Consider the following 15,795-nt stretch of genomic DNA (forward strand, 5'->3'; position numbering starts at 1 on the left):
GGATCATTCACTCTTGCCTTTCATTCACTTGTTCATGCATCATTCACTCTTGCCTTTCATTCATTTGTTCATAGATCATTCACTCTTGCCTTTCATTCATTTGTTCATGGATCATTCACTCTTGCCTTTCATTCATTTGTTCATGCATCATTCACTCTTGCCTTTCATTCATTTGTTCATGCATCATTCACTCTTTTTTTTTTGAGATGGAGTCTGGCTCTGTCGCCCAGGCTGGAGTGCAGTGGCACGATCTCGGCTCACTGCAAGCTCCACCTCCCGGATTCACATCATTCTCCTGCCTCAGCCTCCCGAGTAGCTGGGACTACAGGCGCCTGCCACCACGCCCGGCTAATTTTTTGTATTTTTAGTAGAGATGGGGTTTCACTGTGTTAGCCAGGATGGTCTTGATCTCCTGACCTCGTGATCCGCCCGCCTCTGCCTCCCAAAGTGCTGGGATTACAGGCGTGAGCTACTGTGCCCGGCCGCATCATTCACTCTTTTGGGAAATGTGCAGCACACCGAGTGGCCACACGGCACCCTCTGGGAGCGGGGTTCCTGGGATGACCACCGGCTGAAAAGATCTCACTAGACAACCCTTCCCTAGTCAAAGGACAGCATAGACCGCTCGCTTCTGAATACCTCATGTACCCCACTTTTTCATTACCACTTCCAAATTAAAGGAAAACACCCACAAGTTTTCGATGAAAGGCTGATTCAAAGGTTTCAGAGAAATAAACCAACCCCCGCCCCCACCCCAACCACCACCAGGATCCTTTAATTCCTTCCCTTACTGGAGAGGGAGTGCGAAACAGCCTTGCCTGCTGCAACTTTCCTGACTTGGACCAACTGTCCCCAAAATATGCCCAGGAGTCCACATCCCAGCTCAGACCCCACCCCTCCTCCAAGTCTCCCGGACACAGTAAATGCCTCTACACTGAGGAAGCGGGGCACTCACGTGACCTTGAAGATGGGGAGGGGGTAGGAGGGGTTGAAGATGCTGGACACAGACCATGACCAAGGCAAGGACAGGACAGCAGCCCTGGATGAGGGGCTGAGAGGGGAGGGCACAGTGCCAGCCTGAGGTGTGGAGCCTGTGGGCTGGGAGTTCCTGGAACCCTGAGGCCCCTGCCTCATACCTACCCCAGGTACCACCTAAGCGGTTCGTGTGCAGGGGCTGTGGGGCTGGCCCAGGGTCTCACGGAAAGGGCCTTGGGTACCAGGATGCCAGATGCCTGGCCTTCACAGCAGGTGTGACCAGCTGAGTGGGCTGGGCAGATTCAGGACACTGCTGGATTCCCCCCTGAGGGTCCCAGTACACCTTACAGTCTAGTCTTGGGGCCTACATGCCCCTAGTGACTTGTTCAGGAGTCCCAGCCCTCTGAGGACCTGTCTGGAAGTTCCAGCTCTCATCAGGTCCTCTTTGAAAGCCTAGCCTTCTTCCATGTCCACACCAGTGTCCCGACCCTAAGTGACCCCATCTGAGGTCCTGGTCATCTAGGAGCCTGTCCATGTCACAAGCCCTTCTCACTGTCCAGTCTCAGGGTCCCAGCCCCCAGGGGAAGACAGGGCTGTCTCAGGGTCCCAGCCCCCGGGTGAAAACAGGGCTGTCTCAGGGTCCCGGGGGAGACGGGGCGGTCTCAGGGTCCCGGGGGAGATGGGGTGGTCTCAGGGTCCCAGCAGTGCTCACAGGACTCACAGGACTGCTCCAGGGTCAGGTCCTCCTGAGTTATGGTCATGGGGTCCTGGCCCTCGTCTGTGACCCACTTTAAGGCAGGACCTTCCTGGTGGACCTATTCTGGGGTCCTGGCATTCTTTGGGTTCTGCCTGGTCCCTAGGTCTGGCCCTCCTCCGTGATTCTTCCCAGGGTCCTAGCCCTCCCTGGGGCCTGCCAGGTGGCCAGGTCCGACCCTCCTTGGTGACCCATCTTGGGGTCCCAGCCCTTCTCGGTGACCTGTCCCAGGGTCAGACCCTCCTGGATGACGTGTCATGGTGTCCTGGCACTCTAGGGGTCCTGTGCATTCCCAGAGCCCAACTCTCTTCAGGTCCTGCCTGGTCTGAGGACCCAGCCCTCCCGGGGTCCTGCCCGGGCTGGGGTCTTGGCCCTCCCGGGGTCCTGCCTGGGCTGGGGTCTTCAACCTCCCGTGGTCCTGCCTGGGCTGGGGTGCCGGCCCTCCCGGGCTCCTGCCCTCCCCCGGGCCTGCCAAGGGCTTCCCCGGCCAGGCCGACGGGGACGACGGAGCGCGGGCCCGGGGTTCGGAGCCTCCCGGGCCGGACACCGGCCGAGGCCGCAGCCTGAGGAGCGGGCGCTAAGGGCCCAGGCCAGGCGGGGCGGACTCACTGACCTGCGGTCTCGGGGCTGCGGGCGAGCAAGGCGCACGCGGGGTCCGCGCCGGAGGGGGGAGGGGGCGCCGCTCCCTCTGGGTCCCCCCCAAGAGGAGGAGAAAAAAGCCCGTCCGGAGTTTAAAACAAAGAGGCGGAAATGCCCGAGCCGAGCCGAGCTCCGCGTCGGGGGCGCCGCGCTCGGAGCATGCGCAGTGTGAGGCTGGGCTCCCACCCCGCGGCCAGGGGCGTGGGCGTGGCCGGGCCGTAAGGGGCGGGGATAGGGGCGGGGAGGGGCGTGGTCAGAGGGCGCAGGCGCGTCGGGCCTGGACTCGGCTGAGGGACCCTCTGGGCGCGAGGGCCAGGGGCGGGGCATAGGGCGGGGCCACGAGGGGCGTGGTCAGGAGAGCTACCGGGCCGCGCTGCGCTGAGGGACCCGCCGGGTCCTGGACGATCGCGAGCTGGGACGCTGGAGCAGCAGAGTCCTCAGGCCCGGGTCCCTCCGGGGGTGCCGTCCAGTACGGGTGCTGCTGTCCTTTCTGGGAGCCGGGACTGAGCGCCCTCCCGGCAGGGTTAAGGGTCGGGGTTAGGGTCAGGGGTCGGGTTAGGGGTCAGAGTCAGGGTTAGGGTTGGGTTTAGGTTTAGGGTCAGGGTTAGGGGTTAGGGTTGGGTTTTATGGTTAGGGTCAGGATTAGGGGTTAGAGTCAGGGTTAGGACTGGGTTTAGGGCCAGGGTCAGCATTAGGGGTTAGGGTTAGGGTTGGTTTTACGATTAGGGTCAGGATTAGGGGTGGGGTCAGGGTCAGGGGTTAGGTTTAGGGTTAGAGTTGGGTTTAGGGTTAGGTTGGGTTTGCGGGTTCTGGGCAGGTGGCTCTGGACGAGAGGGCAGGTTGGGTCTTGGGTGGGAAGGGAGACTACAATGGTTCCGGGCGGCGAAGGCACCGGGCAGTGTGGAGTGTGCGTGGGGAGAGGGGAGGCCCTGTAGGCCCAGGGTGACCCCCTGCGAGGCTGTGGGGTGCAGGAGTGGGGAGTCGTTAGCTCGTCCCGTCTGGAGAGGGGGTGGCTGAGGGAGTGACCCTGCGACTGTCCCCGTGAAGTCTAGAGTTGGACCCTGGGAGCAGCCACCAGGCAGGGGGTCCAGAGCCCAGGTATGGTGCAGCACGTGGGGAAGCGGCTGAGAGGGGCCTGAGAAGGGCTCGGGGCCTGCTGAGACCTCCAGCACCGGGTGGACACGTTATCGGGGTGGGAGGAGGACAGAGAGCAGAGATGTGAATGTGTACAGCATTCCCAGGCGTGCTGCTGTGAAGGGGAGGGACTAAATGTGGCCACTGCTGCCCCTGCAGGAGGAGAGGCAGGGAGGGTTCCGTGGAGCCATGGGGTGGCCCAGTGCAGGGGAGGGGCCCACTGGAGAGGGCTGCCTGGGATTGGGGTACTGGGGTGCTCGCCCCCTCCACAATAGCCCTGACTGCCGTTTTCAGTTGGCGGAGGCAGGCCCCAGATGTGGAGGGGAGGGCTGGAGGATCATCCCGGAAGGAGGGCAGGGGCAAGGTATTGGTGCTGGGGTACAAGGGGCGGGGGTTGGCCAGCAGGCCAGGAACAGTCCTGGGCTGAGTGTGGTGGCCCCATGAAGAGGCAGAGGGGTAAGCTGCAGTTCAGAACCCACTCCAGGCCCCAGGCCCCTCCTCAAGGAGGTACAGACCCTAACTCTAGGCTGCCCACTACTCTCACCACCCACCTGGGTGGGTGCCAGTGGTGCCCAGACCTCGACCCTGAGCCCTGGGCTCCTGTGTCCAGCTCTGTTTCGGCTGAATGTCATTAGGAAGCTTAAACGCCACATGGCAGGATGGCTTCCCCAGGCCCTCCTGAGTCTGCTGTGTACCCCGGCACCCCCCAACCCCCACTGCCAATCCTGAGGCAAGACCCCAGAGTCCCCCTCTGCACCCTCATGCCCAAACCGGCCATCCATGGTCCATCGGCAGCCAGCCAGGTCTCCCACCTGCACCCTCCCGAGACCTCACTCAGCCAAGGCCCGAGGGTGGGGGCATCGGGGCCAAAGAAGCCTAGGGTGTCGGCAGTGTGTGTTGTCCTGGTGTGAGTTCAGGGGTGTGCACACGTTACATACAGTCACGTATTCCTTAGCAGAGCTGTAAAGAAAGGAGGCAGAAATCATGGCACAAGCAGACTGGAGCAGAGGGGAGGCCCCTGTCCCCTCTAGAGGGTGCCCCAACCTTCCCTAGGGTGTTGGTCCGCCCTCCCCGCCCACCCAGTTACTAGGGCCTCCTAGCGCCATCGGGTGCCTCTCCGGCGGATCATTCTGGTCACTCACAAACTGGCAGAGGGTCTGCCCATCCTTGAGGATGGAGCAGAACAGAAAGAGGTCTCTGGACCCGGTGCTTCTCTGCTGTCTTCACAGCACCACTCTTCAGGAACTCTTTCTCCAATTTCCCTCCCCGAGTTCTCTCTTAAACACATCAGGCGTCTGCGCCCACCCCCATATCTCAACCAAATGCTCCAGGACTTTGTGGGGTAAATCCAACTGCCTTTGTCACTACCCTTTCTGTTGCTGGGGTACGGACATGTGGACTGGTTCCCAATTGCGCTCTTCTGTTTTCATCAGAAAGTCCTGCCAGCTCTGTCTTGGAAACTTCCCATCATCCAGCCATGGCTTTCCAAGGCTGCTGTGGCCCAAACCCACCCTGTCCTGCTGGAGCTGGTGCCACAGCCCCTGGCCCCCCACCCCCAGTCAATCCTGAACAGAGCAGCCAACCCGAGGGTCCCGTCACACCCAGGTGGGAGCGCTCCGCCCAGCGCATGATGATAAGGACATCCTGAGGACCCTGCTCCCACCTCTGCCTGTTTCCCCAAGCTCACTCCACCCAGAGCTCTCCCTAACACTCACTCACCTTGTTGGCAAGACTGTCAGGAAACAGGGCTCTCGGACGTGAGTGGCAGGAGCAGAGGAGCGTTTGACAGTATCCAGCAAAGTACATGGGCACTTATCCTTCAGCCCAGCGGCCCCCAAGTAGGACTTTATCCCAGAGATAAATGGCAGGAATAAAAAAGATGGATCACCAAGGCTATTAATTGCAGCATAATGTATAACAGAAAAATTGAAAACATAGCCATCCACATGGTTAATCGGATACACTCTTGAACCTCCACACCTTGGATAGTGAATAAAGAAGAGATAAAGATAAAGAAGACGGATAAAGAAGAGACAGATGGCACCACACGCTCTTACTTACAGAGTGATCTCCAGTATCCAGGATATGCTGTCCTGCGAGGTGAGAAAAGAGCTCACAGTTGCTGCCATTTACCCAGAGCAGGGACCATTGAAGTTCTACCCGTTTACCATTGATCATTCTACCCATTTGCCTGCCCTAAAAATGCTTTATGGAGGCCAGTGCAGCTCACGCCTGCAGTCCCAGCACTTTGGGAGGCTGAGGCGGGAGGATTGCTTGGGCGCAGGAGTTTGAGACCAGCCTGGAATAACATAGTGAGACCTCATCTCTTTTTTTCTTTCTTTTTTTTTTTGATATGGAATCTCACACTGTCACCTAGGCTGGAGTGCAGTGGCACGATCTCGGCTCACTGCAGCCTCCACCTCCCGGGTTCAAGCAGTTCTCGTGCCTCAGCCTCTCGAGTAGCTGGGATTACAGGCATAAGCCACCACGCCTGGCTAATTTTTGAATTACCCTTTCTGTTGCTGGGGTACAGACATGTGGACTGGTTCCCAATTGCGCTCTTCTGTTTTCATCAGAAAGTCCTGCCAGCTCTGTCTTGGAAACTTCCCATCATCCAGCCATGGCTTTCCAAGGCTGCTGTGGCCCAAACCCACCCTGTCCTGCTGGAGCTGGTGCCACAGCCCCTGGCCCCCCACCCCCAGTCAATCCTGAACAGAGCAGCCAACCCGAGGGTCCCGTCACACCCAGGTGGGAGCGCTCCGCCCAGCGCATGATGATAAGGACATCCTGAGGACCCTGCTCCCCTGTTGCCCAGGTTGGTCTCGAACTCCTGACCTCAGGTGATTCACCTGTCTCAGCCTCCCAAAGTGCTGGAATTACAGGCGTGAGCCACCATGCCTGGCCCCTGTCTCTTAAAAAAATAAAAAATTAATGGCCGGGCAAGGTGGCTCACGCCTGTAATCCTAGCACTTTGGGATGCGAGGCAGGCAGATCACCAGGTCAGGAGATCGAGACCATCCTGGCTAACATGGTGAAACCCCGTCTCTACTAAAAATACAAAAAATTAGCCAGGTGAGGTGGCGGGCGCCTGTAGTCCCAGCTACTCAGGAGGCTGAGGCAGGAGAATGGCATGAACCCCGGGGGGGCGGAGCCTGCAGTGAGCCGAGATCACGCCACTGCACTCCAACCTGGGTGACAGCGAGACTCCGTCTCAAAAAAAAAATTAAAAAATAAAAATAGGCAGGGTGCAGTGGCTCACGCCTATAACCCCAGAACTTTGAGAGGCTGAGACTGGTGGATCACTTGAACCCAGGAGTTCAAGACCAGCCTGAGCAACATGGTGAAACCCTGTTTCTACTAAAAATCAACAACAACAAGCATCTGGGCATGGTGGTGCGTGGTGGTGTGCATCTGTGGCCCCAGCTCCTTGGGAGGTTGAGGTGGGAGGATTGCTTGAGCCTGGCAGGTGGAAGTTGCAGTGAGCCGAGATTGCACCGCTGCACTCCAGCCCAGATGACAGAGGAAGACCCTGTCTCACAATAAATAAATAAATAAATCCTTGTGGATTCTGGGAAGATGGTGGCAGTAGCAAGAATTTTGTATCTCCCTGAATTCCCTCATGAGACACATAAAACTACAAAGCAGATCAAAACTGAGATGCACAGCGATGACTGCAAAGCCAGAAGATGATGTATTTTCACACCAGGTGGAGGCAAAGCCTGCCTCAATCTCCGTGCCATCAGCATGTGTGTGCAGGGCGTGAGTTTACCCTCTTTCCCGAAGCAGCTGAAACAGTGGACAAAATACATCCAACGATCTTCAGACACTGGGCATCAGGGAGCATGGGACATGGTGCCTGAGAGAGGAGCAAATGGGGCGAGGCCTAAAGGAAGCCTCCTGGCTGCAACACAGGGAGAGGAGCTGGGCAGAGGAGGCAAAGCTGGGAATCAGGGAGACCCACATACCAGAGTCCACAGGGCAAGGACGGAGAGGAGGGACTGCCCACAGCCAGAGCTTCAGAATGGGGCAGGCATGCAGGAGCTGCCAGGAGCTGGGAAGGACTCTGGAAAGAAGCTGGAGGAACAGGGCTGGGAGTCTTTCCACCCCCACCGGCCCCAGGATGTCCTCGTGGCCCCAGGGGCACCAGGCAGGGTGGTCAGCTGTGGGACAGGAGTGAAGTCTGCGCTGGTCCAGACTCGAAAGCTCAGAAGGCCGGAGAGGACCACTGTGTCTCCAAGTAACTTGACTTTGTCCAGAGCAAAGCACAGGGATATTTAATGGGAATGCAAATATACTCAGAACTCAACAGGGAAAGTGAACAACGCCTGCATCTAATCAAAAGTTATCAGACATGCAAAGAGGAAAATTCAACCCGTGACGAGGAAGAAACTCCATCAGTGGAAGCCGGCCTGGAAACCACGCGGGTGCAGAATGAGGCCTGTGCATAGAAGCAGCTGTCACTGTTTCGGAGGCCCCAGGAGCGAGAGGAGGACTGAATGTGCCTGGATGCGGATCAGGAGATGGACAAGGAAAGAGAGCTGTGAGGACCGCAGAACCTGAGGCCACCCAGAGACCTGCGCCGGCCACGACTGAAGCCACTGATTGATGCACACCAAGGATGCTTACACCACGAATGCATAATGCCACTGAAAAAGCTGCTGTGGATGGGCTCTGGGGCACCAGCTTGTTATTTACCAAACTGGTGAAGGGTGGGGGTCAACCAGCCTCTCATCTTCCGTTATGCACACAGCACCTCGGGGCGGCCAAAGACCTGGCGAGTGCTCGCTTCTCTCTAGGAATGTTGCAGCCGGTAAATGAAGAAATTATAGAATAAACTCTCCCCCTCTCACAGCCCCAGTGATATAATGACACAGGTAACAACTGTCATTGATATGAACATTACCAGAGAGATGCTGGATGTCATGTACCTCCTGGTAGGAAAGCGACACGGCTACAACGAGATCTTGCTTAAAAATCCACCCTGAATACAGGCGCGGCAGGCACTCCATCCCACCACCCAGGCTCCCCACTCTGGCTGCTCCCTGGGGGGCCCCCCAGTGGGTCTCCATCCCAGCCCTTCTCTGGCTGGGGCCCACAGTGCAGGGGGAGCTCTCCTGGGGACTCAGGCAGCCCTGAGTTGGTCTTGAACTCCTGACCTCAGGTGATTCACCTGTCTCGGCCTCCCAAAGTGCTGGGATTACAGGCGTGAGCCACCATGCCTGGCCCCTGTCTTAGCATTGCTGTTTCTTCCCATTTCGCACTCTCTGCCCCTTTTCTGACCCCTAAGGTGGTCACCCGAGGAAAGGTCCCAGCCCAACCCACCCCAAGCCCCTTAGCTCAGGCTCTGCTTCTTGGGGACCCACACTAAGATGCTGATTAGGCCTCCGGGTCTCACATTGATTTATAGGATTCGGGGACAGGCGGGAGACACCTTGGAATGTAAGCAGAAACTCTCAGGACTAGGAACTGTTTCTTCTACAACCAACTGTGCAGGGGATTGAAGAAGATACAATGAGAGAAGCGATCGAGAGGAAGCAATTGTAGACCTATGGCTTGATTTGGATCCTGAGTCATGCAAACTGTAAACAAAACGAAGCACATTACGCAACAATCGTGGTGACGGACACTGATTAGATATTTGGTGATGCTGAAAACCGGCTGGGCCCAGTGGTTCACGCCTATAATCCCAACCCTTTGGGAGGCCAAAGCGGGCGGATCACCCGAGGTCAGGAGTTTGAGACCAGCCTGGCCACCATGGTGAAACCCCGTCTGTACTAAATACACACAAAAAATTAGCCGGGCGTGGTGGTGGGCACCTGGAATCCCAGCTACGTGGGAGGCTGAGGCAGGAGAATCGCTTGAACCCGGGAAGCAGAGGTTGCAGTGAGCCAAAATCATGCCATTGCACTCCAGCCTGGAGGACAGAGCAAGACTCTGTCTCAAAAAAAAAAAAAAAAAAAAAAAAAAAAGATTGCCGGCCTCGCTTGCTGCCTGTGCCGCCCACCCACCTCAGGCACCCTTCAGTCTCCTTCCATTTCTCCCTCCAGACGCCAGGCCCCTCTGGGGGCCGGAAGTGCCCGCAGGTGCCCTGCAGAGGAGGCCTCATGGGAGTTTGTTGAGTGAATGCATCAGTGAATGCCTGTTTCAGTCAACCAGGTGGCAATCTTAGAAACAAAATTTATAGTCCTGGACACACACGAAAACCAGTCCATGAGGTAATTCACAAACCAGTTGAAGAGCTTGGTGGGGCTGTAAGTGACGCTGCTGAGGACAGGGTGGCACGGAAGCAATAGAAGCGCAGGGGAGCCAGGCGGGGCTGAAATCACAGATGTGATGGTCTCACAAGAGCAGAGGAAGAGAGAGTCGTGAGGAGCTTCGGACTTGAGCACTAACCTGACTCTGCAGGTTGAGATGCAAACGCCGTGCTAGGAACATGCTCAGACGCCTGGTGGGACGCCGGATATGGGGAGGCAGGACGCCCACGAAGAGTCAGAAGAGCCAGACCCTAAGCAGCCGGCACATCACCAACAGCTGAACCCAAGTATAATTTAACCATCGCCGGAGAAATAATTCCAGCCGTTCGTCTGTGTTTGCGTGTCTGTGTGCCTGTGTTTGCGTGTCTGTGTGTCTGTGGTTTTTTTTTTTTTTTTTTTTTTTTGAGACAGAGTCTCGCTCTGTCGCCCAGGCTGGAGTGCAGTGGCGCAATCTCGGCTCACTGCAAGCTCCGCCTCCCAGGTTCACGCCATTCTCCTGCCTCAGCCTCTCCGAGTAGCTGGGACTACAGGCGCCCGCCACCACGCCCGGCTAATTTTTTTGTATTTTTAGTAGAGACGGGGTTTCACCGTGGTCTCGATCTCCTGACCTCGTGATCCGCCCGCCTCGGCCTCCCAAAGTGCTGGGATTACAAGCGTGAGTCACCGCGCCCGGCCTTGTGTTTTGTTTTGTTTGTTTTCAGACGGAGTCTTGCTCTTGTCCCCCAGGCTTGAGTGCAGTGGCGTGATCTTGGCTCACAGCAACCTCCGCCTCCCGGGTTCAAGTGATTCTCCTGCCTCAGCCTCCTGAGTAGCTGGGATTACAGGCGCCCACCACCACGCCCGGCTAATTTTGTATTTTTAGTAGAGACCGGGTTTCACCGTGTTGGTTGGGCTGGTCTCGAACTCCTGACCTCAGGTGATCCACCCGCCTCGGCCTCCCAAAGTGCTGGGATTACAGGCGTGAACCACTGCTGTGCCCGGCCTGTGTGTGTGTGTGTGTGTTTTTACACAAAACTAAAACTCAGCAATGACCACCAGAAAGCTGCATGTGGTGTGGTGAGCAGGGAGCACGCTCTAAAGCCCCGGCCTATTCAGGAGAGCCTGGAGACACTGTATGGCCTTGGCCTCTCGTGGAATAATGTGCAGTTAATTGTGTATGTTAAAAATCGAATGTCAATGGCCAGGCGCGGTGGCTCACACCTGTAATCCCAGCACTTCGGGAGGCTGATGTAGGTAGATCACGTGAGGTCAGGAGTTTGAGACCTGGCCAACATGGCAAAACCAACTCTACTAAAAATACAAAACTTAGCTGGACGTGGTGGCGCATGCCTATAATCCCAGTTACTTGGGAGGCTGAGGCAGGAGAATCCCTTGAACCCAGGAGGCGGAGATTGCAGTGAGCCGAGGTCGTACCACTGCACTCTAGCCTGGGCGACAGAGGGAGACTCTGTCTCAAACTAACTAACCAATATAGAACACACCACATAGAGAGTGTCCAGTGTGGACTTCAGGATGGACTTCGATTAAGAAGAACATGTCAATATCGGTTCATCAATCATAACAAAGGTATGAAACTCATGCGAGATGTAGATAATGGGGAAGTGGAGCGCAAGGTTTGGGGGAGAGAGGGGTGTATGGGAACGCCCTACTTTCTGATAGATTTTTCCATAAATCTGAAATTGCTCTGGAACATAAAGTCTAATAATGTTAAAAAGCAAATTACTAATAAATGTAGCCAAAGAGTGCAAAACTAATATTCTTTTTTTTTTTTTGAGACGGAGTCTTGCTCTGTCGCCCAGGCTGGAGTGCAGTGGCGTGATCTCGGCTCACTGCAATCTCCGCCTCCCGGGTTCACGCCATTCTCCTGCCTCAGCCTCTCCGAGTAGCTGGGACTACAGGCGCCCGCCACCACGCCCGGCTAATTTTTTGTATTTGTTTTTTGGTAGAGACGGGGTTTCACCGTGGTCTCGATCTCCTGACCTCGTGATCCGCCCGCCTCGGCCTCCCAAAGTGCTGGGATTACAAGCGTGAGCCACCGCGCCCGGCGCAAAACTAATATTCTGAAGGCTACAACTACAAACCATGACCAAAAGAATCTAAAGAAGATCTAAATAAACGGAAAGATCTCCTGCGTCCGTGGTGGGAAGACAATATTGTTAAAGTGTCTCCAGCCTAATCATTCAACACAATCCATATCAAAGTCCTAGTGAGCTTTTTTCAGAAATTGACCTGATCCTAAAATTTATATGGAAACTCAGGGGACTCAGAATAGCCAAAACAACCTTAAAAAGAACAAAATTGGTCGGGTGTGGTGGCTCACGCCTGTAATCCCAGTACTTTCGGAGGCGGAGGCGGGTGGATCACCTGAGGTCAGGAGTTCGAGACCAGCCTGGCCAACACGGTGAAACCCTGTCTCTGCTAAAAATACAAATATTAGCCAGACATGGTGGCGGGCACCTGTAATCCCAGCTACTCAGGAGGCTGAGGCAGGAGAATCGCTTGAACCCAGGAGGTGGAGGTTGCAGTGAACTGAGATCGTGCCACTGCACTCCAGCCTGGGCGACAGAACGAGTTCCATCACAAAAAGAAAAACAAAACAAAAAGGCCGGGCGCGGTGGCTCACGCTTGTAATCCCAGCACTTTGGGAGGCCGAGGCGGGCGGATCACGAGGTCAGGAGATCGAGACCATGGTGAAACCCCGTCTCTACTAAAAATACAAAAAAATTAGCCGGGCGTAGTGGAAGGCGCCTGTAGTCCTTGCAGCTACTCGGAGAGGCTGAGGCAGGAGAATGGCGTGAACCCCGGGAGAGGCGGAGCTTGCAGTGAGCCGAGATTGCGCCTCACTGCACTCCAGCCTGGGTGACAGATGAGACACTGTCTCAAAAAAAAAAAAAAAAAAAAAAAAAAAAAAAAAAAAGATGCTCATTTCCAACATATTCAATAAAAATTTGATAACATACACAAAGTAGTTATGCCACACAATACACAAAAGGTTAGATATCAGTCATACCTATAGAGAAATTAGACACGTACAGTACACACAGCCATGTGCACACAAACACACGCAATACCTACCTGCCAAAAGACATGCAAAAACATTAAATACCCATCTCAAAGTTTTTTTTTTTTTTTCTTTTGAGACGGAGTCTCGCTGTGTCGCCCAGGCTGGAATGCAGTGGCGCAATCTCCACTCACTGCAAGTTCCACCTCCCAGGTTCACGCCATTCTCCTGCCTCAGCCTCCCGAGTAGCTGGGACTACAGGTGCCCGCCACCATGTCCTGCTAATTTTTTGTATTTTTAGTAGAGATGGGGTTTCACTGTGTTAGCCAGGGTGGTCTTGATCTCCTGACCTCGTGATCTACCTGCCTTGGCCTCCCAAAGTGTTGGGATTACAGGTGTGAGCCACCGCGCCCTGCATTTTTTTTTTTTTTTTGAGATGGAGTCTTGCTCTATTGCCCAGGCTGGAGTGCAATGGCACGATCTTTGCTCATGCAACCTCCGCCTCCCAGATTTAAGTGATTCTCCTGCCTCAGCCTCCCAGGTAGCTGGGACTACAGGCGCCCGCCACCACGCCCGGCTAATTTTTTGTATTTTTAGTAGAGATGGGGTTTCACCATGTTAGCTAGGATGGTCTTGATCTCCTGACCTCGTGATCCGCCCACCTCAGCCTCACAAAGTGCTGGTATTATAGGCGTGAGCTACCACCCCAGCCTCCATCTCAAAGTCTTAAAGCAGGTTAGACCCTATTGGGAGGCAATTCTCCACACCTCATGTTTCTCCACGGTCCAGGTCCTCAGAGTCACTGAAACCACGTTAAGAATGTTTGGGCCGGGCGCGGTGGCTCACGCTTGTAATCCCAGCACTTTGGGAGGCCGAGGCGGGCGGATCACGAGGTCAGGAGATCGAGACCACGGTGAAACCCCGTCTCTATTAAAAATACAAAAAATTAGCCGGGCGTGGTGGCGGGCGCCTGTAGTCCCAGCTACTCGGAGAGGCTGAGGCAGGAGAATGGTGTGAACCCGGGAGGCGGAGCTTGCAGTGAGCCGAGAGCGCGCCACTGCACTCCAGCCTGGGCGACAGAGCAAGACTCCGTCTCAAAAAAAAAAAAAGAATGTTTGTCCAGGCTGGGTGCGGTGGCTCATGCCTATAATCGCAGCACTTTGGGAGGCCGAGGCAGGTGGATCACTTGAGGTCAGGAGTTCAAGACCAGCCTGGCCAACATGGTGAAACCCCGTCTCTACTAAAAATACAAAATTAGCCGGATGTATTGCCACATGTCTGTAATCCCAGCTGCTCTGGGAGGCTGTGGCAGAAGAATTGCTTGAACTTGGGAGGTGGATGCTGCAGTGAGTGAAGATTGTGCCACTGTACTCCAGCATGGACAACAGAGCGAGACTCCGTCTCAAAAAAAAAAAAAAAAGAATGTTTGTCCCAGAGATGCTCTAGGATAGTGAGGCTCAGGAAGTCTCCTTCTCTGCAGACGTTTCGGGGCAGAAAGGACAAAGACCTCCTTCACCCCCACAACGCCCCCCACCTACCTCTGTCCCTGGAGAAGCCTTACTGACACTCTAGAGAAGGGACCAGGTTTGTCTCTCTGGAAGGGAGGGTGAGGAGGCCCCCAGCAGCCACATAAAGGAAAAGAGAGTTATGGCAGGGCGTGGTGGCTCAGGGCTGTAATCCCAGCACTTTGGAAGGCTGGCGGGGGGTGGGGGTGGGGGGTGGATCACAAGATCAGGAGTTCGAGACCAGCCTGGCCAACATGGTGAAACCCTGTCTCTACTAATAATACAAAAATTAGCTGGGTGTGGTGGCAGGCACCTGTAATCCCAGCTACTCGGGAGGCTGAGGCAGGAGAATCACTTGAACCTGGGACAGGGAGGTTGCAGTGAGCTGAGACTGCGCCATTGCCCTCCAGCCTGGGCAACAGAGCAAGACTCTGGCTGAAAAAAGAAAAAAAAAAAAAGGATAAGAGAGTTTCCTAAACTCGGGGTTCTTCCCCAACATGCACACGCTGCCTGTCCAGGTTCCACCCACATCGTCCGAGGCTGAGACACGGGGACGGGACTGGCAGCTGCCGTTGCCGGGAGTGGTGAATGCACTCGGTCTCTGACGGGAACTAATGTTTCCCGTGTCCACGTATGTGTGAAACTGGATGGCTATCTTGTTAGCTTGTGAGCAGAGCAAAGTCTCAGACACTTCAAGTCTCTGATTTAACACATGCGCATTTTATAACACACACACACACACATTTCACACCATGTAGATAAGAAAGTAGATACCTGATCACACAATGTACAAAATATTAGATAACTATTTAAACCCTACACACACACACACACACACAAATTCTTCTTCTTCATCTTCCTCTTTTTTTTTTTTCTTTTGAGACAAGAGCCTCACTCTGTCGCTCAGGCTGGAGTGCAGTGGCGAGATCTCAGTTCACTGCAACCTTGTTTGAAATGCTCATTCCCCGGTGCCATAAAGAAATAGCACTTGCCGGGCGTGGTGGCTCACGCTTGTAATCCCAGCACTTTGGGAGGCCGAGGCGGGCGGATCACGAGGTCAGGAGATCGAGACCACGGTGAAACCCCGTCTCTACTAAAAATACAAAAAAAAATTAGCCGGGCGTGGTGGCGGGCGCCTGTAGTCCCAGCTACTCGGAGAGGCTGAGGCAGGAGAATGGCGTGAACCCGGGAGGCAAGGGTTGGCAGGAACCCGAGATGGCCCCCCGCCCCCCCGGCCGGGGCGAAAGACGGGGCCTCCGTAAAAAAAAAAAAAAAAAAAAAGAAATAGCACTTGAACGTAAATTTAATGTACTCAACAAGGGCCATTTCTTACTTTCTGCAGAAAGGGCACACTCGCCAGCAGTTTTGCCACGAGAGTACACTGAACAAAGGAGACAGGGTCATTTATAACCTGACGCGTCCGCCCTACTGCTGTGTCTGGTTTCCACTGGCTGGAACGGGACCTCACAGTCTGTATTTGTCCTGATTGGCTAACAACTTAGAAGTTTTTAAAAGAGGCAAATGTAGAGGAAA

General features: G+C 55.1%; 1 protein-coding gene across 1 annotated transcript in view; it reads right to left on the reverse strand.

Annotated features, from left to right (window-relative positions):
* PCGF3 (polycomb group ring finger 3) overlaps positions 1-2,513 on the reverse strand; it is a 59,145-nt gene extending 56,632 nt beyond the window's left edge. The window contains exon 1 of the mRNA XM_032135294.1: positions 2,343-2,513. The gene's annotated coding sequence lies outside the window, so the exon portion shown is untranslated. The remainder of the gene's footprint in view (positions 1-2,342) is intronic.
* Positions 2,514-15,795: the final 13,282 nt, after the last annotated feature.

This window comes from Hylobates moloch, unplaced genomic scaffold (assembly GCF_009828535.3).
Source record: "Hylobates moloch isolate HMO894 unplaced genomic scaffold, HMol_V3 SCAFFOLD_17, whole genome shotgun sequence".
In the NCBI taxonomy this organism is placed as follows: Eukaryota; Metazoa; Chordata; class Mammalia; order Primates; family Hylobatidae; genus Hylobates; species Hylobates moloch.